Raw genomic sequence first — 20,148 nt, forward strand, 5'->3', positions numbered from 1 at the left:
GGTCTTAGTTTTCTTCATGAAATCACTAAACCAAGGATTATTCTATATACAGATGTAGTATAGCTTAAGCAATATATAAACAGCCATTTCAAATAACAATATTAAAAAAAATCTTTGGAATATCCAAATGAAACAGAGCTTTAAAGCTACAAAAGTACTAAATGCATCATAATTACGAAAAATACTTCCACATATTCACTTTATATTATGGAAAAAGGGAATATTAAGGTTCTGTATGATTTCTTAACACATCAACACAAGGCTAACTGCTACACACACAGACAACAAGAGTAACAAGGAGTATAAACCCATTAGTGGAAGCAGTATTTTTTTTCCGAAACAATCTTGCTTATGTTTATCCTCTCTTGACATCGCTAAAAACGTCTTACTACTACGTAAAATATTAATAGACAGGCAAGGATTGATACCATTAAAGAAGGAGCGCAGTATTATCCATATTTTCATTTCATTTACAGAGAAAAGAAATTATTATGTTTCTGAGAGGAGCTTCCCATTTTGGTTGTTGTTTTGAAAAATATATCGCAATACACGGGCCTTGATAGATAGGAGGCAATGAATGAAATATATCGCATGCACGGGCCTAGGCAGATATAGGAGGCGATGATAATCTCTCTCTTTGCACGAGAGGTTTATCTTTAATATTTAAGTAAATATAATTATTTTTAATTATTTTAATCTTCAATAATTAACATTATTAATAGTTAAATCGTTTAAAATAAAGTTATACCTATTATCATCTCAAACTTTGCTAATATTGACGTTTAAAATGATGGGTACCCCTCTTGCCCACTTTCTTCAAATTTTGGGGTATATATACGATTCGTTTCCATTATAATAGTAAGGAAAAAGCGCAATTGCGAAAACCTTTGGTGGCGATCCCACCTTAGGGAGGCTAGACGTTTCTCGTAACCCTAGCTGATCGCCGCGTATATCCTAAAACCAAACGATGATAATGGAGTAGAAGCCAATGATACAGATTGGTGTCTATGTGGAATAGACGGAAGACCAGTGGATGGTGGTGTTTAGGAGCCAGTATGTACAGACTGGTGTCCAAGTGGGATGGACAAAGACCAGCAGAAGATGGTGGTGATTAGAAGCCAGTATGTAAAGACTGGTGTCCAAGTGGAATGGACGAAGACTAGAAGATGGTGGTGATTAGAAGCCGGTATGTACAGACTGGTGTCCTTGTGGGATGGACGAAGACCAGAAGATGGTGGTGATTAGAAGCTAGTATGTACAGACTGGTGTTCATGTGGGATGGACGAAGACCAGAAGATGGTGGTGATTAGAAGCCAGTATGTACAGACTGGTGTCGATGTGGGATGGACGAAGACCAAACATGGTGGTGTGAGAACTCAAATATAGAGTAGCCAACGGAGAGAAATACAATTTTCTAAATTTCTGTGACCTGTCAATGCGGCCCGGAAATTGGGAACACGTTTGCTCCGATACGCAAACTGCGAACGCGGTCACGTGGGTGTAACAACGGACAGACACACAGACAGACACACACACACACAGACACGGCCGTTACAGAACCTCTCCTGGACTACGTCACACGGAGAGGTAAAAAGCCAACATATTTTCTTTTTGTTATTGTTTTAAAAAGATGAAGGTTAATTTGTCTCACTTAATTTAAATTCGAATTATTAAATAGCACTCTCGGCAACGGCCATATCACGCTGAAAACACCGGTTCTCGTCCGATCACCGAAGTTAAGCAGCGTTGAGCGCAGTCAGTACTTGGGAGGGAGAACACTTAGGAACACTGCATGCCGTTGGCTTTTTCACTTTTATTTCCTCTTTTAATTTCCAATAGATATGAAAAAAGCAAACATATTTTCTTTTTGTTATTGTTTTAAAAAGATGATGGTTAATTTGTCTCACTTAATTTAAATTCGAATTATTATCTAGCACTCTCGGCAACGGCCTTATCACGCTGAAAACACCGGTTCTCGTCCGATCACCGAAGTTAAGAAGCGTCGAGCGCAGTCAGTACTTGGGAGGGAGACCACTTAGGAACACTGCGTGCCGTTGGCTTTTTCACTTTTTTTTCCTCTTTTAAATTCCAATAGATATGAAAAAAGCAAACATATTTTCTTTTTGTTATTGTTTTAAAAAGATGATGGTTAATTTGTCTCACTTAATTTAAATTCGAATTATTATCTAGCACTCTCGGCAACGGCCATATCACGCTGAAAACAGCGGTTCTCGTCCGATCACCGAAGTTAAGAAGCGTCGAGCGCAGTCAGTACTTGGGAGGGAGACCACTTAGGAACACTGCGTGCCGTTGGCTTTTTCACTTTTTTTTCCTCTTTTAAATTCCTATAGATATGAAAAAAGCAAACATATTTTCTTTTTGTTATTGTTTTAAAAAGATGAAGGTCAATTTGTCTCACTTAATTTAAATCCGAAATATTATCTAGCACTCTCGGCAACGGCCATATCACGCTGAAAACACCGGTTCTCGTCGGATCACCGAAGTTAAGCAGCGTCGAGCGCAGTAAGTACTTGGGAGGGAGACCACTTAGGAACACTGCGTGCCGTTCGCTTTTTCACTTTTTTTTCCTCTTTTAAATTCCAATAGATATGAAGAAAGCAAACATATTTTCTTTTTGTTATTGTTTTAAAAAGATGATGGTTAATTTGTCTCACTTAATTTAAATTCGAATTATTATTTTGCACTCTCGGCCACGGCCATATCACGCTGAAAACACCGGTTCTCGTCCGATCACCGAAGTTAAGCAGCGTCGAGCGCAGTCAGTACTTGGAAGCTTTGCGTGCCGTTGGCTTTTTCACTTTTATTTCCTCTTTTAAATTCCATGAGATATGAAAAAAGCAAACATATCTTCTTTTTATTATTGATTTATAAAGATGAAGGTTAATTAAATTCGAATTATTAAATAGCACTCTCGGCAACGGCCATATCACGCTGAAAACGCCGGTTCTCGTCCGATCACCGAAGTTAAGCTGCGTCGAGCGCAGTCAGTACTTGGGAGGGAGACCACTTAGGAACACTGCGTGCCGTTGGCTTTTTAACTTTTTTTTCCTCTTTTAAATTCCTATAGATATGAAAAAAGCCAACATATTTTCTTTTTGTTATTGTTTTAAAAAGATGAAGGTTAATTTGTCTCACTTAATTTAAATTCGAATTATTAAATAGCACTCTCGGCAACGGCCATATCACGCTGAAAACACCGGTTCTCGTCCGATCACCGAAGTTAAGAAGCGTCGAGCGCAGTCAGTACTTGGGAGGGAGACCACTTAGGAACACTGCGTGCCGTTGGCTTTTTCACTTTTTTTTCCTCTTTTAAATTCCAATAGATATGAAAAAAGCAAACATATTTTCTTTTTGTTATTGTTTTAAAAAGATGATGGTTAATTTGTCTCACTTAATTTAAATTCGAATTATTATCTAGCACTCTCGGCAACGGCCATATCACGCTGAAAACACCGGTTCTCGTCCGATCACCGAAGTTAAGAAGCGTCGAGCGCAGTCAGTACTTGGGAGGGAGACCACTTAGGAACACTGCGTGCCGTTGGCTTTTTCACTTTTATTTCCTCTTTTAAATTCCAATAGATATGAAGAAAGCAAACATATTTTCTTTTTGTTATTGTTTTAAAAAGATGAAGGTCAATTTGTCTCACTTAATTTAAATTCGAATTATTATCTAGCACTCTCGGCAACGGCCATATCACGCTGAAAACACCGGTTCTCGTCCGATCACCGAAGTTAAGCAGCGTCGAGCGCAGTCAGTACTTGGGAGGGAGACAACTTAGGAACACTGCGTGCCGTTGGCTTTTTCACTTTTTTTTCCTCTTTTAAATTCCAATAGATATGAAGAAAGCAAACATATTTTCTTTTTGTTATTGTTTTAAAAAGATGATGGTTAATTTGTCTCACTTAATTTAAATTCGAATTATTATTTTGCACTCTCGGCCACGGCCATATCACGCTGAAAACACCGGTTCTCGTCCGATCACCGAAGTTAAGCAGCGTCGAGCGCAGTCAGTACTTGGAAACTTTGCGTGCCGTTGGCTTTTTCACTTTTATTTCCTCTTTTAAATTCCATGAGATATGAAAAAAGCAAACATATCTTCTTTTTATTATTGATTTATAAAGATGAAGGTTAATTAAATTCGAATTATTAAATAGCACTCTCGGCAACAGCCATATCACGCTGAAAACACCGGTTCTCGTCCGATCACCGAAGTTAAGCAGCGTCGAGCGCAGTCAGTACTTGGGAGGGAGACCACTTAGGAACACTGCGTGTCGTTGGCTTTTTCACTATTTTTTTCCTCTTTTAAATTCTTATAGATATGAAAAAAGCAAACATATTTTCTTTTTGTTATTGTATTAAAAAGATGAAGGTCAATTTGTCTCACTTAATTTAAATTCGAATTATTATCTAGCACTCTCGGCAACGGCCATATCACGCTGAAAACACCGGTTCTCGTCCGATCACCGAAGTTAAGAAGCGTCGAGCGCAGTCAGTACTTGGGAGGGAGACCACTTAGGAACACTGCGTGCCGTTGGCTTTTTCACTTTTTTTTTCCTTTTTTAAATTCCAATAGATATGAAAAAAGCAAACATATTTTCTTTTTGTTATTGTTTTAAAAAGATGAAGGTTAATTTGTCTCACTTAATTTAAATTCGAATTATTATCTAGCACTCTCGGCAACGGCCATATCACGCTGAAAACACCGGTTCTCGTCCGATCACCGAAGTTAAGCAGCGTCGAGCGCAGTCAGTACTTGGGAGGGAGACCACTTAGGAACACTGCGTGCCGTTGGCTTTTTCACTTTTTTTTCCTCTTTTAAATTCCTATAGATATGAAAAAAGCAAACATATTTTCTTTTTGTTATTGTTTTAAAAAGATGAAGGTCAATTTGTCTCACTTAATTTAAATTCGAATTATTATCTAGCACTCTCGGCAACGGCCATATCACGCTGAAAACACCGGTTCTCGTCCGATCACCGAAGTTAAGCAGCGTCGAGCGCAGTCAGTACTTGGGAGGGAGACAACTTAGGAACACTGCGTGCCGTTGGCTTTTTCACTTTTTTTTCCTCTTTTAAATTCCAATAGATATGAAAAAAGCAAACATATTTTCTTTTTGTTATTGTTTTAAAAAGATGATGGTTAATTTGTCTCACTTAATTTAAATTCGAATTATTGTTTTGCACTCTCGGCCACGGCCATATCACGCTGAAAACACCGGTTCTCGTCCGATCACCGAAGTTAAGCAGCGTCGAGCGCAGTCAGTACTTGGAAACTTTGCGTGCCGTTGGCTTTTTCCCTTTTATTTCCTCTTTTAAATTCCATGAGATATGAAAAAAGCAAACATATCTTCTTTTTATTATTGATTTATAAAGATGAAGGTTAATTAAATTCGAATTATTAAATAGCACTCTCGGCAACTGCCATATCACGCTGAAAACGCCGGTTCTCGTCCGATCACCGAAGTTAAGCTGCGTCGAGCGCAGTCAGTACTTGGGAGGGAGACCACTTAGGAACACTGCGTGCCGTTGGCTTTTTAACTTTTTTTTCCTCTTTTAAATTCCTATAGATATGAAAAAAGCCAACATATTTTCTTTTTGTTATTGTTTTAAAAAGATGAAGGTTAATTTGTCTCACTTAATTTAAATTCGAATTATTAAATAGCACTCTCGGCAACGGCCATATCACGCTGAAAACACCGGTTCTCGTCCGATCACCGAAGTTAAGAAGCGTCGAGCGCAGTCAGTACTTGGGAGGGAGACCACTTAGGAACACTGCGTGCCGTTGGCTTTTTCACTTTTTTTTCCTCTTTTAAATTCCAATAGATATGAAAAAAGCAAACATATTTTCTTTTTGTTATTGTTTTAAAAAGATGATGGTTAATTTGTCTCACTTAATTTAAATTCGAATTATTATCTAGCACTCTCGGCAACGGCCATATCACGCTGAAAACACCAGTTCTCGTCCGATCACCGAAGTTAAGAAGCGTCGAGCGCAGTCAGTACTTGGGAGGGAGACCACTTAGGAACACTGCGTGCCGTTGGCTTTTTCACTTTTATTTCCTCTTTTAAATTCCAATAGATATGAAGAATGCAAACATATTTTCTTTTTGTTATTGTTTTAAAAAGATGATGGTTAATTTGTCTCACTTAATTTAAATTCGAAATATTATCTAGCACTCTCGGCAACGGCCATATCACGCTGAAAACACCGGTTCTCGTCCGATCACCGAAGTTAAGCAGCGTCGAGCGCAGTCAGTACTTGGGAGGGAGACAACTTAGGAACACTGCGTGCCGTTGGCTTTTTCACTTTTTTTTCCTCTTTTAAATTCCAATAGATATGAAAAAAGCAAACATATTTTCTTTTTGTTATTGTTTTAAAAAGATGATGGTTAATTTGTCTCACTTAATTTAAATTCGAATTATTGTTTTGCACTCTCGGCCACGGCCATATCACGCTGAAAACACCGGTTCTCGTCCGATCACCGAAGTTAAGCAGCGTCGAGCGCAGTCAGTACTTGGAAACTTTGCGTGCCGTTGGCTTTTTCACTTTTATTTCCTCTTTTAAATTCCATGAGATATGAAAAAAGCAAACATATCTTCTTTTTATTATTGATTTATAAAGATGAAGGTTAATTAAATTCGAATTATTAAATAGCACTCTCGGCAACTGCCATATCACGCTGAAAACGCCGGTTCTCGTCCGATCACCGAAGTTAAGCTGCGTCGAGCGCAGTCAGTACTTGGGAGGGAGACCACTTAGGAACACTGCGTGCCGTTGGCTTTTTAACTTTTTTTCCCTCTTTTAAATTCCTATAGATATGAAAAAAGCCAACATATTTTCTTTTTGTTATTGTTTTAAAAAGATGAAGGTTAATTTGTCTCACTTAATTTAAATTCGAATTATTAAATAGCACTCTCGGCAACGGCCATATCACGCTGAAAACACCGGTTCTCGTCCGATCACCGAAGTTAAGAAGCGTCGAGCGCAGTCAGTACTTGGGAGGGAGACCACTTAGGAACACTGCGTGCCGTTGGCTTTTTCACTTTTTTTTCCTCTTTTAAATTCCAATAGATATGAAAAAAGCAAACATATTTTCTTTTTGTTATTGTTTTAAAAAGATGATGGTTAATTTGTCTCACTTAATTTAAATTCGAATTATTGTTTTGCACTCTCGGCCACGGCCATATCACGCTGAAAACACCGGTTCTCGTCCGATCACCGAAGTTAAGCAGCGTCGAGCGCAGTCAGTACTTGGAAACTTTGCGTGCCGTTGGCTTTTTCACTTTTATTTCCTCTTTTAAATTCCATGAGATATGAAAAAAGCAAACATATCTTCTTTTTATTATTGATTTATAAAGATGAAGGTTAATTAAATTCGAATTATTAAATAGCACTCTCGGCAACTGCCATATCACGCTGAAAACGCCGGTTCTCGTCCGATCACCGAAGTTAAGCTGCGTCGAGCGCAGTCAGTACTTGGGAGGGAGACCACTTAGGAACACTGCGTGCCGTTGGCTTTTTAACTTTTTTTCCCTCTTTTAAATTCCTATAGATATGAAAAAAGCCAACATATTTTCTTTTTGTTATTGTTTTAAAAAGATGAAGGTTAATTTGTCTCACTTAATTTAAATTCGAATTATTAAATAGCACTCTCGGCAACGGCCATATCACGCTGAAAACACCGGTTCTCGTCCGATCACCGAAGTTAAGAAGCGTCGAGCGCAGTCAGTACTTGGGAGGGAGACCACTTAGGAACACTGCGTGCCGTTGGCTTTTTCACTTTTTTTTCCTCTTTTAAATTCCAATAGATATGAAAAAAGCAAACATATTTTCTTTTTGTTATTGTTTTAAAAAGATGATGGTTAATTTGTCTCACTTAATTTAAATTCGAATTATTATCTAGCACTCTCGGCAACGGCCATATCACGCTGAAAACACCAGTTCTCGTCCGATCACCGAAGTTAAGAAGCGTCGAGCGCAGTCAGTACTTGGGAGGGAGACCACTTAGGAACACTGCGTGCCGTTGGCTTTTTCACTTTTATTTCCTCTTTTAAATTCCAATAGATATGAAGAATGCAAACATATTTTCTTTTTGTTATTGTTTTAAAAAGATGATGGTTAATTTGTCTCACTTAATTTAAATTCGAATTATTATCTAGCACTCTCGGCAACGGCCATATCACGCTGAAAACACCGGTTCTCGTCCGATCACCGAAGTTAAGCAGCGTCGAGCGCAGTCAGTACTTGTAAACTTTGCGTGCCGTTGGCTTTTTCACTTTTATTTCCTCTTTTAAATTCCATGAGATATGAAAAAAGCAAACAAATCTTCTTTTTCTTATTGATTTATAAAGATGAAGGTTAATTAAATTCGAATTATTAAATAGCACTCTCGGCAACAGCCATATCACGCTGAAAACACCGGTTCTCGTCCGATCACCGAAGTTAAGCAGCGTCGAGCGCAGTCAGTACTTGGGAGGGAGACCACTTAGGAACACTGCGTGCCGTTGGCTTTTTCACTATTTTTTTCCTCTTTTAAATTCTTATAGATATGAAAAAAGCAAACATATTTTCTTTTTGTTATTGTATTAAAAAGATGAAGGTCAATTTGTCTCACTTAATTTAAATTCGAATTATTATCTAGCACTCTCGGCAACGGCCATATCACGCTGAAAACACCGGTTCTCGTCGGATCACCGAAGTTAAGCAGCGTCGAGCGCAGTAAGTACTTGGGAGGGAGACCACTTAGGAACACTGCGTGCCGTTGGCTTTTTCACTTTTTTTTCCTCTTTTAAATTCCTATAGATATGAAAAAAGCCAACATATTTTCTTTTTGTTATTGTTTTAAAAAGATGAAGGTTAATTTGTCTCACTTAATTTAAATTCGAATTCTTATCTTGCACTCTCGGCAACGGCCATATCACGCTGAAAACACCGGTTCTCGTCGGATCACCGAAGTTAAGCAGCGTCGAGCGCAGTAAGTACTTGGGAGGGAGACCACTTAGGAACACTGCGTGCCGTTCGCTTTTTCACTTTTTTTTCCTCTTTTAAATTCCTATAGATATGAAAAAAGCAAACATATTTTCTTTTTGTTATTGTTTTAAAAAGATGGTCAATTTGTCTCACTTAATTTAAATTCGAATTATTATCTAGCACTCTCGGCAACGGCCATATCACGCTGAAAACACCGGTTCTCGTCCGATCACCGAAGTTAAGCAGCGTCGAGCGCAGTCAGTACTTGGGAGGGAGACAACTTAGGAACACTGCGTGCCGTTGGCTTTTTCACTTTTTTTCCTCTTTTAAATTCCAATAGATATGAAGAAAGCAAACATATTTTCTTTTTGTTATTGTTTTAAAAAGATGATGGTTAATTTGTCTCACTTAATTTAAATTCGAATTATTATTTTGCACTCTCGGCCACGGCCATATCACGCTGAAAACACCGGTTCTCGTCCGATCACCGAAGTTAAGCAGCGTCGAGCGCAGTCAGTACTTGGAAACTTTGTGTGCCGTTGGCTTTTTCACTTTTATTTCCTCTTTTAAATTCCATGAGATATGAAAAAAGCAAACATATCTTCTTTTTATTATTGATTTATAAAGATGAAGGTTAATTAAATTCGAATTATTAAATAGCACTCTCGGCAACAGCCATATCACGCTGAAAACACCGGTTCTCGTCCGATCACCGAAGTTAAGCAGCGTCGAGCGCAGTCAGTACTTGGGAGGGAGACCACTTAGGAACACTGCGTGCCGTTGGCTTTTTCACTATTTTTTTCCTCTTTTAAATTCTTATAGATATGAAAAAAGCAAACATATTTTCTTTTTGTTATTGTATTAAAAAGATGAAGGTCAATTTGTCTCACTTAATTTAAATTCGAATTATTATCTAGCACTCTCGGCAACGGCCATATCACGCTGAAAACACCGGTTCTCGTCGGATCACCGAAGTTAAGCAGCGTCGAGCGCAGTAAGTACTTGGGAGGGAGACCACTTAGGAACACTGCGTGCCGTTGGCTTTTTCACTTTTTTTTCCTCTTTTAAATTCCTATAGATATGAAAAAAGCCAACATATTTTCTTTTTGTTATTGTTTTAAAAAGATGAAGGTCAATTTGTCTCACTTAATTTAAATTCGAATTATTATCTAGCACTCTCGGCAACGGCCATATCACGCTGAAAACACCGGTTCTCGGTCGATCACCGAAGTTAAGCAGCGTCGAGCGCAGTCAGTACTTGGGAGGGAGATAACTTAGGAACACTGCGTGCCGTTGGCTTTTTCACTTTTTTTTCCTCTTTTTAATTCCAATAGATATGAAGAAAGCAAACATATTTTCTTTTTGTTATTGTTTTAAAAAGATGATGGTTAATTTGTCTCACTTAATTTAAATTCGAATTATTATCTTGCACTCTCGGCAACGGCCATATCACGCTGAAAACACCGGTTCTCGTCGGATCACCGAAGTTAAGCAGCGTCGAGCGCAGTAAGTACTTGGGAGGGAGACCACTTAGGAACACTGCGTGCCGTTCGCTTTTTCACTTTTTTTTCCTCTTTTAAATTCCTATAGATATGAAAAAAGCAAACATATTTTCTTTTTGTTATTGTTTTAAAAAGATGAAGGTCAATTTGTCTCACTTAATTTAAATTCGAATTATTATCTAGCACTCTCGGCAACGGCCATATCACGCTGAAAACACCGGTTCTCGTCCGATCACCGAAGTTAAGCAGCGTCGAGCGCAGTCAGTACTTGTAAACTTTGCGTGCCGTTGGCTTTTTCACTTTTATTTCCTCTTTTAAATTCCAATAGATATGAAGAAAGCAAACATATTTTCTTTTTGTTATTGTTTTAAAAAGATGATGGTTAATTTGTCTCACTTAATTTAAATTCGAATTATTATCTTGCACTCTCGGCAACGGCCATATCACGCTGAAAACACCGGTTCTCGGTCGATCACCGAAGTTAAGCAGCGTCGAGCGCAGTCAGTACTTGGGAGGGAGACAACTTAGGAACACTGCGTGCCGTTGGCTTTTTCACTTTTTTTTCCTCTTTTAAATTCCAATAGATATGAAGAAAGCAAACATATTTTCTTTTTGTTATTGTTTTAAAAAGATGATGGTCAATTTGTCTCACTTAATTTAAATTCGAATTATTATCTAGCACTCTCGGCAACGGCCATATCACGCTGAAAACACCGGTTCTCGGTCGATCACCGAAGTTAAGCAGCGTCGAGCGCAGTCAGTACTTGGGAGGGAGACAACTTAGGAATACTGCGTACCGTTGGCTTTTTCACTTTTTTTTCCTCTTTTAAATTCCAATAGATATGAAGAAAGCAAACATATTTTCTTTTTGTTATTGTTTTAAAAAGATGATGGTTAATTTGTCTCACTTAATTTAAATTCGAATTATTATCTAGCACTCTCGGCAACGGCCATATCACGCTGAAAACACCGGTTCTCGTCCGATCACCGAAGTTAAGCAGCGTCGAGCGCAGTCAGTACTTGTAAACTTTGCGTGCCGTTGGCTTTTTCACTTTTATTTCCTCTTTTAAATTCCATGAGATATGAAAAAAGGAAACAAATCTTCTTTTTCTTATTGATTTATAAAGATGAAGGTTAATTAAATTCGAATTATTAAATAGCACTCTCGGCAACAGCCATATCACGCTGAAAACACCGGTTCTCGGTCGATCACCGAAGTTAAGCAGCGTCGAGCGCAGTCAGTACTTGGGAGGGAGACAACTTAGGAACACTGCGTGCCGTTGGCTTTTTCACTTTTTTTTCCTCTTTTAAATTCCAATAGATATGAAAAAAGCAAACATATTTTCTTTTTGTTATTGTTTTAAAAAGATGATGGTTAATTTGTCTCACTTAATTTAAATTCGAATTATTATTTTGCACTCTCGGCCACGGCCATATCACGCTGAAAACACCGGTTCTCGTCCGATCACCGAAGTTAAGCAGCGTCGAGCGCAGTCAGTACTTGGAAACTTTGCGTGCCGTTGGCTTTTTCACTTTTATTTCCTCTTTTAAATTCCATGAGATATGAAAAAAGCAAACATATCTTCTTTTTATTATTGATTTATAAAGATGAAGGTTAATTAAATTCGAATTATTAAATAGCACTCTCGGCAACGGCCATATCACGCTGAAAACGCCGGTTCTCGTCCGATCACCGAAGTTAAGCTGCGTCGAGCGCAGTCAGTACTTGGGAGGGAGACCACTTAGGAACACTGCGTGCCGTTGGCTTTTTCACTTTTTTTTCCTCTTTTAAATTCCAATAGATATGAAGAAAGCAAACATATTTTCTTTTTGTTATTGTTTTAAAAAGATGATGGTTAATTTGTCTCACTTAATTTAAATTCGAATTATTATCTAGCACTCTCGGCAACGGCCATATCACGCTGAAAACACCGGTTCTCGTCCGATCACCGAAGTTAAGCAGCGTCGAGCGCAGTCAGTACTTGTAAACTTTGCGTGCCGTTGGCTTTTTCACTTTTATTTCCTCTTTTAAATTCCATGAGATATGAAAAAAGGAAACAAATCTTCTTTTTCTTATTGATTTATAAAGATGAAGGTTAATTAAATTCGAATTATTAAATAGCACTCTCGGGAACAGCCATATCACGCTGAAAACACCGGTTCTCGTCCGATCACCGAAGTTAAGCAGCGTCGAGCGCAGTCAGTACTTGGGAGGGAGACCACTTAGGAACACTGCGTGCCGTTGGCTTTTTCACTATTTTTTTCCTCTTTTAAATTCTTATAGATATGAAAATAGAAAACATATTTTCTTTTTGTTATTGTATTAAAAAGATGAAGGTCAATTTGTCTCACTTAATTTAAATTCGAATTATTATCTAGCACTCTCGGCAACGGCCATATCACGCTGAAAACACCGGTTCTCGTCGGATCACCGAAGTTAAGCAGCGTCGAGCGCAGTAAGTACTTGGGAGGGAGACCACTTAGGAACACTGCGTGCCGTTGGCTTTTTCACTTTTTTTTCCTCTTTTAAATTCCTATAGATATGAAAAAAGCCAACATATTTTCTTTTTGTTATTGTTTTAAAAAGATGAAGGTTAATTTGTCTCACTTAATTTAAATTCGAATTCTTATCTTGCACTCTCGGCAACGGCCATATCACGCTGAAAACACCGGTTCTCGTCCGATCACCGAAGTTAAGCAGCGTCGAGCGCAGTCAGTACTTGGGAGGGAGACCACTTAGGAACACTGCGTGCCGTTGGCTTTTTCACTTTTTTTTCCTCTTTTAAATTCCTATAGATATGAAAAAAGCCAACATATTTTCTTTTTGTTATTGTTTTAAAAAGATGATGGTTAATTTGTCTCACTTAATTTAAATTCGAATTATTATCTAGCACTCTCGGCAACGGCCATATCACGCTGAAAACACCGGTTCTCGTCCGATCACCGAAGTTAAGAAGCGTTGTAGCGGGGTTTTATCATTCCACGACTTGAGGGGCTCGCGCAACCTCGCTACTCTAACGATTCCATAAAACGAGTGAAAAACTCAAGAAAGAGTAGACTTTTTTGAACAAGCAATTTTATTAGTGACCGTTCATCTCTGAGTCTAAGGAGAGAGTCCTCTCCTCTTACAAAGTTTATACCAATCCCCCAAAAATATAGGTAAAACTAGGCAGGACCTCCTAGGTAAAACTGTTACAATAGAATAGGAAATGTGGCGCCGCGATGGCCGATAAGATCATGGTGGGAAAGGGGTCCAAAAATAGAGAGTTCAGATATTTCTAGTGATATGAGAGTTTGACAAGTTACTTGAATAGGTAAGATAAATGACTGTGTTAAGACTTAAAAGTGTAGGCCGAAATCCTTTGCTACAACTCCCCCCTTCTTTAAAAAGGACGCGCATAGTGTCCAAAATCAATGTGAAAATACACAAAAGAAAAATCTTTAACTTGGTCTCTTGGTCTACCGCGTTTGACAACAGTAAAAACATTACTACAACTCGAATCAAAAAAAATTTTTTCCTTTTTTTTCACAAACAAATAAAATAAAAAAAATCCATTTTAGCACAAATGGAATTAATCAGACCAATAAAATTAATCGTCCTAATAATAATAAAAAGAACAGTTGAATCCTATATTCACTCCTGTTGGTTTTCAACACATAATTTTTTATTTTTTTTTTTTTCAAATCTTTCTTTGCTAGCCTATTTTGGATATTTAAGGTGCCTTCAGAGAAAAAATAGCAAAATGACTGTTTTTGCCATCTCGCAAAAACCCGTTTTTCAGTTGAAGGTGATTATACACCGACATCAAATTTTTAGCATTAAAATAGCAAATTTCTGCCTATAATTTGATATATTTTTGGTCTTCATAGTTTAAATTTTCTTGGTTTTATTTAAGTTTTAAAATTGCCATTTTGAAGTTGAGGGGGTCTCAGTTAGAGGAGTTCATACTCTTCGCAAATGAAACTTTTTCATCGCAACAGGCATATAATTTACGAGCACAGGATAGGCTATCCATTGATCTATGTAAGAACTAAATCGGCCTTACCATTAAAATAACAATTTGTCTTAATCGATTTACTCAAAATATCTGATTCAGTATTTTTAAGATTAAAGCTAGAGCTTTTATCACACGATTAAAAAAAATACATCATTGGATGGATCGTGATTTACCGATAATTTTAAGCTCTCTTTTGTAATTTTGACATAAAAAATCATTGATCTGAACTCCTTCTTAGATTTCTCGTAATACATTTCAGTGCTACAGCTTTAGACAACTAGTTCGTATATTTTCCGTAGATGGCAGGATATAAGTAGTGACTTTTTTCAAGGGGGTAACAAGAGGGGTCCGTAGTCTACAGACTGAAAGACGTTTACCAATTAGGGGATGTCGGCATCATGTCGCACCCGACAGTACCCACCCCTCAGAGTAAACCACCCAAACTCTCGGGTCAGGCTCGTGGAACAGGTGGAAGAGAAAAAGACATACAAAGCACTTACCGGGGGGGGGAGAAAGAAACGAATTTTGAAAGACCCTATGCACAATTATTGAAGAATAGGCGATATCCTCTATTTTCTATTTCCCGTCCCACTTTAGCAAGTAGAGCAAGAAAAGGCTTATACAATATCACTAGTCATTCTGAAAAGTGTAAAAACGGAGCTCCTTTCCTAAAATTTTCCTACTTTGTAACGCAAATTCTGTAATAAACTACCAATCCCCAAATAATCAAAATTTAATTCATTCAATACATTCAATAATCAAAATTTAACTCCGATTTTATAAAACTTAAATTACCAATCTTCAATCTCGATGCTGGTCGTTGTTATTGAGGGTTCACCCTTCCCAACCCCCTTTACCCCTTCAGCCGGTGTGGCTTGGCCAGGCGACACTGTGTCGGAGGGACGGGGATCTTAGTGCTACGGGGCGTCCGAATACCCCGTGCCAAACGACCTGCCTTTTACCTATTGGGCTTAGCGATTTCCCCTTTCGGTCCCCTGATTTATATTTTTAACCCCTTAAGAAAAACTAAGAGTTGCCAGGCATGCATTCATTTTTACCTACTGTATAGTATAGTGTATTGTGTTGTATTGTGTAAATAGTTGTGGCTTTGTGAATTTGAGTGCGCGAAACTATGTCGCCGGAGTGGCGAGAGAAATTACTCTTGGCGAACGACTGAGTGTCGCCAGTTTTAACAAACAATACCAGACCCTAAGGAACTTGGGAAAGGACAAAAAGAATCAAGGCGCCAGTCGGGTCACGACCCCTTTCTTTTACCTGTAACCAAGGAGTTGGAGACTCCAAGAAAGTGAAAGAGAAACGAGACTTTTTAACTTGGACTCCGAGAGAAGAGCCACGAATTTTGGCTGCGAACGGAAGAAGAAATGAGGAGGACTTAAGGGAGACCTTAATAAAAAAGAGGCCAAGTAGCCCATAGTCGATCGCCGCGCGTTAAGCCGGTTGAAGAAAGACCCTTCTTCACGTACGTCTAATACGGTGTAATGATTAACAACTCGCTAACTACGCGATGACCGTGCTCCACTCATCAAAAAGGAACCGACCTCCGACGCCTTGCGTAACGTACTTTTACTTTTTAACATGAGCTCGCAAAAGCCATTGTATATATATATATATATCTACTCATTTTTCTATTTGCGCAATTAATTTAATTTAATCGGAGTCATGACCCGTTATCCATAAACTGCATGCGATATTTTAGTTTAATATTAAGGCATGCTATCTGTTTTATTTTATTTTATTTGATTTTATTGTATTGTTTATTGTTCCCTTTTATTGGAGTACTCCCGTACCCAAAATATTAAACATGATGGCAACTCTTAATACTAGTTCATTTACTTATCCCACTCCACCTAGACTAAGCCTTATGTTCTTTTAATAATTACTCCTAACACGCCACCCCCCAATAGTGAAAAGGTAGGCGAGCCACCCGGTACAGTATTTGTTATTTAAGTTGTAAGACTGATTTGCGTCGCTCTCTCGTTTTATTTCGTATCTCCGAGACTGTCGTCGAAAAAAGCTATACAAATGGGGGCCCAGCCGGGATTTGATTAGATTTAATTGCAATTAATTAGTCATGAAATTTAAAGTAACCGTCCAAGAAATAAGGAACAATTTGATGAAACCATCACAAAACGTAACTAGCCATAACCACTTATGAAGCTGAATTAGGAATTGATTACGGTATCCCCTCGTTGCCTTTGACTTTAGTTGGCAGTTAATTGACCTGCCCTCTTTTGTTTATTCGTTTATTTGTTTGATTGATTAGGTAATGACAGGGTGATAGTGTAGCATAGCTATTCAGTAACATAGGAAGTTTTATTCTTTTTTCGTTAATAAGTATAGGTAAATCAATTTGTTTTTTTTTGTTATTTGGTACCATCGTTTAGTTTAAGTTAGGTCTTTAGTTTATGGACAGAAATAATTACAGTAGATTTGACGCCGCTGACATAGAATTTTGTAAACAGTCACGTATCAAACGTAGTCTCGATCGTAGTAATCGTAAAAATACAGCTATGGGTCTTGTTGGTCGTAGTAATCCCCCCTCTAGGAGTACCTCCCCTACCCCTCTCGCTACAGGGGCAAATAATAGTTCTCCCCCCTTGACATCAGGAGCAGGGAATAGTAGTTCTCAGCCAGGAGTCAATAACCCACCTAATATGTCTCCTTTAATTAATGTTGACCCTAATTCTTCGGTTGCGGCAACGAACCAGCCGACTAACCCAACACTTTCGGCTCAAACCCCGACCAATGTGGTCAATGCTAATACCCAACAAGGTATTCCGATTCCTCCAGTTGGAAATACCGCTGCTAGTAGCACCCCTTTGCCTGCTGATATGTTAACAGCAATCCTACAGCAGCTAAACCAACAAGCCGACGAGCAAAAACGTCTCCAAGCTTTGGTTACACAATTACTGTTAGCTAATAATAACGTCGCTACCTCCCAACCTGTGGTGGTTCCAAATACTCCACCCAATCCAAACCCAGGGAGCTCTGCGTCTGTTTTACCCACTAATCCATTACCTAACATTGCGGGTAACTCCAGTTCAAACCAAACTCTAAATTTTAATGTTCCGGTAGGCAGTAATGTTGCAAACCCAAATGCTAATTTTGTCCCTAATTTTAGTCACCCAGGCTCGATTGCAGTCGCTAGCGGGAACAATAACAGTCAGGGGGGCTCTCACTTCCCTCAACCTCCTTTAGCTTCCCCAAATAGCTCTGCAGTACCGTCCCAAACCATGCCAAGCACTGGTGGTCCGAACTATAATATGGCCGCAGCGTCAGCCCCCGTGGCTAGTCCAAGTATTAATAATTACAATATGGCAACGGCACCCGTAGTTTACTCAGCCCCTTTGCCAAACATTTATTACGCTGGAAACCCAACGGATCCCGGTCCGAAAGAATTTTTGGGACGGGCCAAACAAATGCGTTATAGTCTTAATGTTAGTGACGACTATTTCTTACAACGATTTATTAGCCCGGCGCTGAATGGCCCGGCCTTTGACTTTTATATCGAAAATGAGCCTTTCGCATCCTACGCCGCTTTTGAAGCAGGTTTGAAATCAAGGTTTGACCGTAAAGGAAACGATGAGAGAATCAAAGACAAGATTCATGATAGAATGCAAAAACCGAATGAATCGGTTGCCGAGTTTGTAGAGAATCTTCAAAAATTATTTAATCAGTTGAATGAACCCCTCTCGGAGAAGAAAAAGATAAAAATAATTCGGCGAAACATGCGCGACAATATTAAAAAGTATTTAGTGGTCAAACTAGATAAATACGAGAATATTCGTGATTTGTTAGACGACGCTTTAGGAGTTGAACAAATCGTAAGGCGGGAAGCCCGCGAATTAAGCGAAAATTCAAACTCCCAGCGAAACCAAGCCCCTAGAGTGCAAAATAACCAACAGGGAAATAATAGTCGAGGAAATTTACCCCAACAATCGAATTCAGGTGGGAGTTCGAGGCAAAACAATAGTAGGCCCATGAATTTTTCTAGCCATTCCAATAATAATAATCGGCAAGAACGACACCCGAATTCCGGAGGTCCTCGCGGTGCCCAAACAGTTTCGGCAGCTCGGCCTGTCGACACCCCAACGGGAAATTACTACAATCCCAATGTAACTTGCTACAACTGTCAAAAGGTAGGCCACGTGCGCCCCTTTTGTCCAGAACTGATTGGTACCGAATCGGCTTCGGGAAACGTAAGAAGAGGCGACGTGAGCGCGGGCGGAGATCCCTCCCCCACTCTGGCGCCGCCGCGAGCTTAAAACGTCAGAGTCCAGCTAGCACGGGAAGCACACAACCAGGGGACCAAGCTTTTTCAGATGGTCAGGATTTTTTACATATATTTTTAGGTAACCTCCCGTGCTTAGCGTTAGTTGACCCTGGTTCTACACATACCATATTACATAGTGATTTTAAACCCCTCCTTGAACAACAAGGGTATATGACCGATAGTAAAATTGTTTTATTAGCTCAACCCGATTCGACGCTATTGGAAACTCACGGTGCAGTCACGCTTCCCTTTTGCCTCCCTAGGAAACAAATTACTTTTGAAGCTACATATGTTTCAGGCATTCCATACCAATGTATTTTGGGTAGAGATTTGTTAAGGAAAATTGGTATGATCATTGATTATGGGCGGGCAAGTTACTGTTATCGCCGAAACCCTCTCGATAACCTTTCATTTGCTCCAGCTTCCGGCAAATACGGAAATATTTTTAGTTTGTCACTTAAGGATGCTGGTGACAATATTGATACCGAAGGTATAGAGAACGCACTCCACGAAGCTCCGTTAGATTCCACAGAAAAGTCGCAATTAGAATCCTTAGTTAACCGTTATAAAACAATTTTTTCTTTAATTCCTGGAAAGACTCACAGAGTCGAACATTACATAGACATAGGGAATAGTTTACCCTTGGCCTCGGCTCCGTACCGGTATTCTCCCGCCAAACGAGCGATTATGGATGATATTATTAATGATATGTTACGGCTTGACTTAATTGAGCCCTCTGATAGCCCATGGGCAGCTCCGAGTGTTCTAATTTCTAAGAATGACAGACCTCCGCGTTTATGTCTTGATTACCGTAATCTCAACGCCGTAACTAGAAAAGACGCGTACCCCCTCCCCAGAATTGATGACATTTTGGAATCGATTCACAAACCCCGATACATTACCACGCTGGACATGCGCAGTGGGTATTGGCAGGTACCACTTCACGAGGCTCATCGTGATATCGCTGCCTTTGTGACCCATCGAGGTCTATTTAGGCCTAAAGTTTTAATGTTCGGTCTGGTCAATGCCCCTGCCACCTTCCAGCGTATGGTAAATAACATCTTTGGGGATTTATTTAATTCAGGGGTTTGCGCCTATCTCGACGACCTAATAATCGCATCAGTTGATTTTGAATCCCATTTGAAAACACTTGGGCAGGTTTTCGAGCGCCTGTTAAAGTCTGGCTTAACTGTCAAGGCCTCAAAAACTCAGTTTTGTCGCCAAGAATGTCGTGTTTTGGGTCACGTCGTTAATTACGACGGTATCAAAGTTGATACAGAGAAGACTGATTCCATGCGGAACTACCCCCGCCCTGAAAACATAAAGCAGCTTCGGAGATTCCTAGGTATGGCCTCATACTAT

At 39.2% G+C, this 20,148-nt stretch overlaps 15 non-coding genes and 32 pseudogenes across 15 annotated transcripts; all 47 read left to right on the plus strand.

Moving 5' to 3' along the window:
* The first annotated feature begins 1,685 nt into the window (after positions 1–1,685).
* Positions 1,686–1,804, plus strand: LOC149671507 (5S ribosomal RNA; annotated as a pseudogene).
* Positions 1,805–1,941: 137 nt separating this feature from the next.
* LOC149671508 (5S ribosomal RNA) lies at positions 1,942–2,060 on the plus strand (annotated as a pseudogene).
* A 137-nt stretch (positions 2,061–2,197) lies between these two features.
* On the plus strand, positions 2,198–2,316 carry LOC149671509 (5S ribosomal RNA; annotated as a pseudogene).
* A 137-nt stretch (positions 2,317–2,453) lies between these two features.
* Positions 2,454–2,572, plus strand: LOC149671510 (5S ribosomal RNA; annotated as a pseudogene).
* A 137-nt stretch (positions 2,573–2,709) lies between these two features.
* LOC149671511 (5S ribosomal RNA) lies at positions 2,710–2,812 on the plus strand (annotated as a pseudogene).
* Positions 2,813–2,934: 122 nt separating this feature from the next.
* On the plus strand, positions 2,935–3,053 carry LOC149671512 (5S ribosomal RNA). The gene has a single exon (XR_016367772.1). It is a non-coding gene; the product is annotated as a 5S ribosomal RNA (ribosomal RNA).
* A 137-nt stretch (positions 3,054–3,190) lies between these two features.
* Positions 3,191–3,309, plus strand: LOC149671513 (5S ribosomal RNA). Its single transcript, XR_016367806.1, has one exon. It is a non-coding gene; the product is annotated as a 5S ribosomal RNA (ribosomal RNA).
* A 137-nt stretch (positions 3,310–3,446) lies between these two features.
* On the plus strand, positions 3,447–3,565 carry LOC149671514 (5S ribosomal RNA). Its single transcript, XR_016367807.1, has one exon. It is a non-coding gene; the product is annotated as a 5S ribosomal RNA (ribosomal RNA).
* Positions 3,566–3,702: 137 nt separating this feature from the next.
* Positions 3,703–3,821, plus strand: LOC149671515 (5S ribosomal RNA; annotated as a pseudogene).
* Positions 3,822–3,958: 137 nt separating this feature from the next.
* On the plus strand, positions 3,959–4,061 carry LOC149671516 (5S ribosomal RNA; annotated as a pseudogene).
* Positions 4,062–4,183: 122 nt separating this feature from the next.
* Positions 4,184–4,302, plus strand: LOC149671517 (5S ribosomal RNA; annotated as a pseudogene).
* Positions 4,303–4,440: 138 nt separating this feature from the next.
* LOC149671518 (5S ribosomal RNA) lies at positions 4,441–4,559 on the plus strand. Its single transcript, XR_016367808.1, has one exon. It is a non-coding gene; the product is annotated as a 5S ribosomal RNA (ribosomal RNA).
* Positions 4,560–4,697: 138 nt separating this feature from the next.
* Positions 4,698–4,816, plus strand: LOC149671519 (5S ribosomal RNA). Its single transcript, XR_016367347.1, has one exon. It is a non-coding gene; the product is annotated as a 5S ribosomal RNA (ribosomal RNA).
* Positions 4,817–4,953: 137 nt separating this feature from the next.
* LOC149671520 (5S ribosomal RNA) lies at positions 4,954–5,072 on the plus strand (annotated as a pseudogene).
* A 137-nt stretch (positions 5,073–5,209) lies between these two features.
* LOC149671521 (5S ribosomal RNA) lies at positions 5,210–5,312 on the plus strand (annotated as a pseudogene).
* A 122-nt stretch (positions 5,313–5,434) lies between these two features.
* On the plus strand, positions 5,435–5,553 carry LOC149671522 (5S ribosomal RNA; annotated as a pseudogene).
* Positions 5,554–5,690: 137 nt separating this feature from the next.
* LOC149671523 (5S ribosomal RNA) lies at positions 5,691–5,809 on the plus strand. The gene has a single exon (XR_016367809.1). It is a non-coding gene; the product is annotated as a 5S ribosomal RNA (ribosomal RNA).
* Positions 5,810–5,946: 137 nt separating this feature from the next.
* LOC149671524 (5S ribosomal RNA) lies at positions 5,947–6,065 on the plus strand (annotated as a pseudogene).
* Positions 6,066–6,202: 137 nt separating this feature from the next.
* Positions 6,203–6,321, plus strand: LOC149671525 (5S ribosomal RNA; annotated as a pseudogene).
* Positions 6,322–6,458: 137 nt separating this feature from the next.
* LOC149671526 (5S ribosomal RNA) lies at positions 6,459–6,561 on the plus strand (annotated as a pseudogene).
* A 122-nt stretch (positions 6,562–6,683) lies between these two features.
* LOC149671527 (5S ribosomal RNA) lies at positions 6,684–6,802 on the plus strand (annotated as a pseudogene).
* A 137-nt stretch (positions 6,803–6,939) lies between these two features.
* On the plus strand, positions 6,940–7,058 carry LOC149671528 (5S ribosomal RNA). The gene has a single exon (XR_016367810.1). It is a non-coding gene; the product is annotated as a 5S ribosomal RNA (ribosomal RNA).
* Positions 7,059–7,195: 137 nt separating this feature from the next.
* Positions 7,196–7,298, plus strand: LOC149671529 (5S ribosomal RNA; annotated as a pseudogene).
* Positions 7,299–7,420: 122 nt separating this feature from the next.
* Positions 7,421–7,539, plus strand: LOC149671530 (5S ribosomal RNA; annotated as a pseudogene).
* Positions 7,540–7,676: 137 nt separating this feature from the next.
* Positions 7,677–7,795, plus strand: LOC149671531 (5S ribosomal RNA). Its single transcript, XR_016367811.1, has one exon. It is a non-coding gene; the product is annotated as a 5S ribosomal RNA (ribosomal RNA).
* Positions 7,796–7,932: 137 nt separating this feature from the next.
* Positions 7,933–8,051, plus strand: LOC149671532 (5S ribosomal RNA; annotated as a pseudogene).
* Positions 8,052–8,188: 137 nt separating this feature from the next.
* Positions 8,189–8,291, plus strand: LOC149671533 (5S ribosomal RNA; annotated as a pseudogene).
* Positions 8,292–8,413: 122 nt separating this feature from the next.
* On the plus strand, positions 8,414–8,532 carry LOC149671534 (5S ribosomal RNA). The gene has a single exon (XR_016367219.1). It is a non-coding gene; the product is annotated as a 5S ribosomal RNA (ribosomal RNA).
* Positions 8,533–8,670: 138 nt separating this feature from the next.
* Positions 8,671–8,789, plus strand: LOC149671535 (5S ribosomal RNA). The gene has a single exon (XR_016367591.1). It is a non-coding gene; the product is annotated as a 5S ribosomal RNA (ribosomal RNA).
* A 137-nt stretch (positions 8,790–8,926) lies between these two features.
* LOC149671536 (5S ribosomal RNA) lies at positions 8,927–9,045 on the plus strand (annotated as a pseudogene).
* Positions 9,046–9,179: 134 nt separating this feature from the next.
* LOC149671537 (5S ribosomal RNA) lies at positions 9,180–9,298 on the plus strand (annotated as a pseudogene).
* A 136-nt stretch (positions 9,299–9,434) lies between these two features.
* On the plus strand, positions 9,435–9,537 carry LOC149671538 (5S ribosomal RNA; annotated as a pseudogene).
* Positions 9,538–9,659: 122 nt separating this feature from the next.
* LOC149671539 (5S ribosomal RNA) lies at positions 9,660–9,778 on the plus strand. The gene has a single exon (XR_016367220.1). It is a non-coding gene; the product is annotated as a 5S ribosomal RNA (ribosomal RNA).
* Positions 9,779–9,916: 138 nt separating this feature from the next.
* Positions 9,917–10,035, plus strand: LOC149671540 (5S ribosomal RNA). The gene has a single exon (XR_016367592.1). It is a non-coding gene; the product is annotated as a 5S ribosomal RNA (ribosomal RNA).
* A 137-nt stretch (positions 10,036–10,172) lies between these two features.
* LOC149671541 (5S ribosomal RNA) lies at positions 10,173–10,291 on the plus strand (annotated as a pseudogene).
* A 137-nt stretch (positions 10,292–10,428) lies between these two features.
* LOC149671542 (5S ribosomal RNA) lies at positions 10,429–10,547 on the plus strand (annotated as a pseudogene).
* Positions 10,548–10,684: 137 nt separating this feature from the next.
* On the plus strand, positions 10,685–10,787 carry LOC149671543 (5S ribosomal RNA; annotated as a pseudogene).
* Positions 10,788–10,924: 137 nt separating this feature from the next.
* On the plus strand, positions 10,925–11,043 carry LOC149671544 (5S ribosomal RNA; annotated as a pseudogene).
* A 137-nt stretch (positions 11,044–11,180) lies between these two features.
* On the plus strand, positions 11,181–11,299 carry LOC149671545 (5S ribosomal RNA; annotated as a pseudogene).
* Positions 11,300–11,436: 137 nt separating this feature from the next.
* LOC149671546 (5S ribosomal RNA) lies at positions 11,437–11,539 on the plus strand (annotated as a pseudogene).
* A 122-nt stretch (positions 11,540–11,661) lies between these two features.
* On the plus strand, positions 11,662–11,780 carry LOC149671547 (5S ribosomal RNA; annotated as a pseudogene).
* A 137-nt stretch (positions 11,781–11,917) lies between these two features.
* Positions 11,918–12,020, plus strand: LOC149671548 (5S ribosomal RNA; annotated as a pseudogene).
* Positions 12,021–12,142: 122 nt separating this feature from the next.
* LOC149671549 (5S ribosomal RNA) lies at positions 12,143–12,261 on the plus strand. The gene has a single exon (XR_016367773.1). It is a non-coding gene; the product is annotated as a 5S ribosomal RNA (ribosomal RNA).
* A 137-nt stretch (positions 12,262–12,398) lies between these two features.
* On the plus strand, positions 12,399–12,501 carry LOC149671550 (5S ribosomal RNA; annotated as a pseudogene).
* A 122-nt stretch (positions 12,502–12,623) lies between these two features.
* On the plus strand, positions 12,624–12,742 carry LOC149671551 (5S ribosomal RNA; annotated as a pseudogene).
* Positions 12,743–12,880: 138 nt separating this feature from the next.
* LOC149671552 (5S ribosomal RNA) lies at positions 12,881–12,999 on the plus strand. Its single transcript, XR_016367593.1, has one exon. It is a non-coding gene; the product is annotated as a 5S ribosomal RNA (ribosomal RNA).
* A 137-nt stretch (positions 13,000–13,136) lies between these two features.
* LOC149671553 (5S ribosomal RNA) lies at positions 13,137–13,255 on the plus strand. Its single transcript, XR_016367348.1, has one exon. It is a non-coding gene; the product is annotated as a 5S ribosomal RNA (ribosomal RNA).
* The last annotated feature ends 6,893 nt before the right edge of the window (positions 13,256–20,148 follow it).

This window comes from Phalangium opilio, unplaced genomic scaffold (assembly GCF_054372755.1).
Source record: "Phalangium opilio isolate 3A_F unplaced genomic scaffold, DU_Popi_V2 ptg000054l_1, whole genome shotgun sequence".
Lineage (NCBI taxonomy): Eukaryota > Metazoa > Arthropoda > Arachnida > Opiliones > Phalangiidae > Phalangium > Phalangium opilio.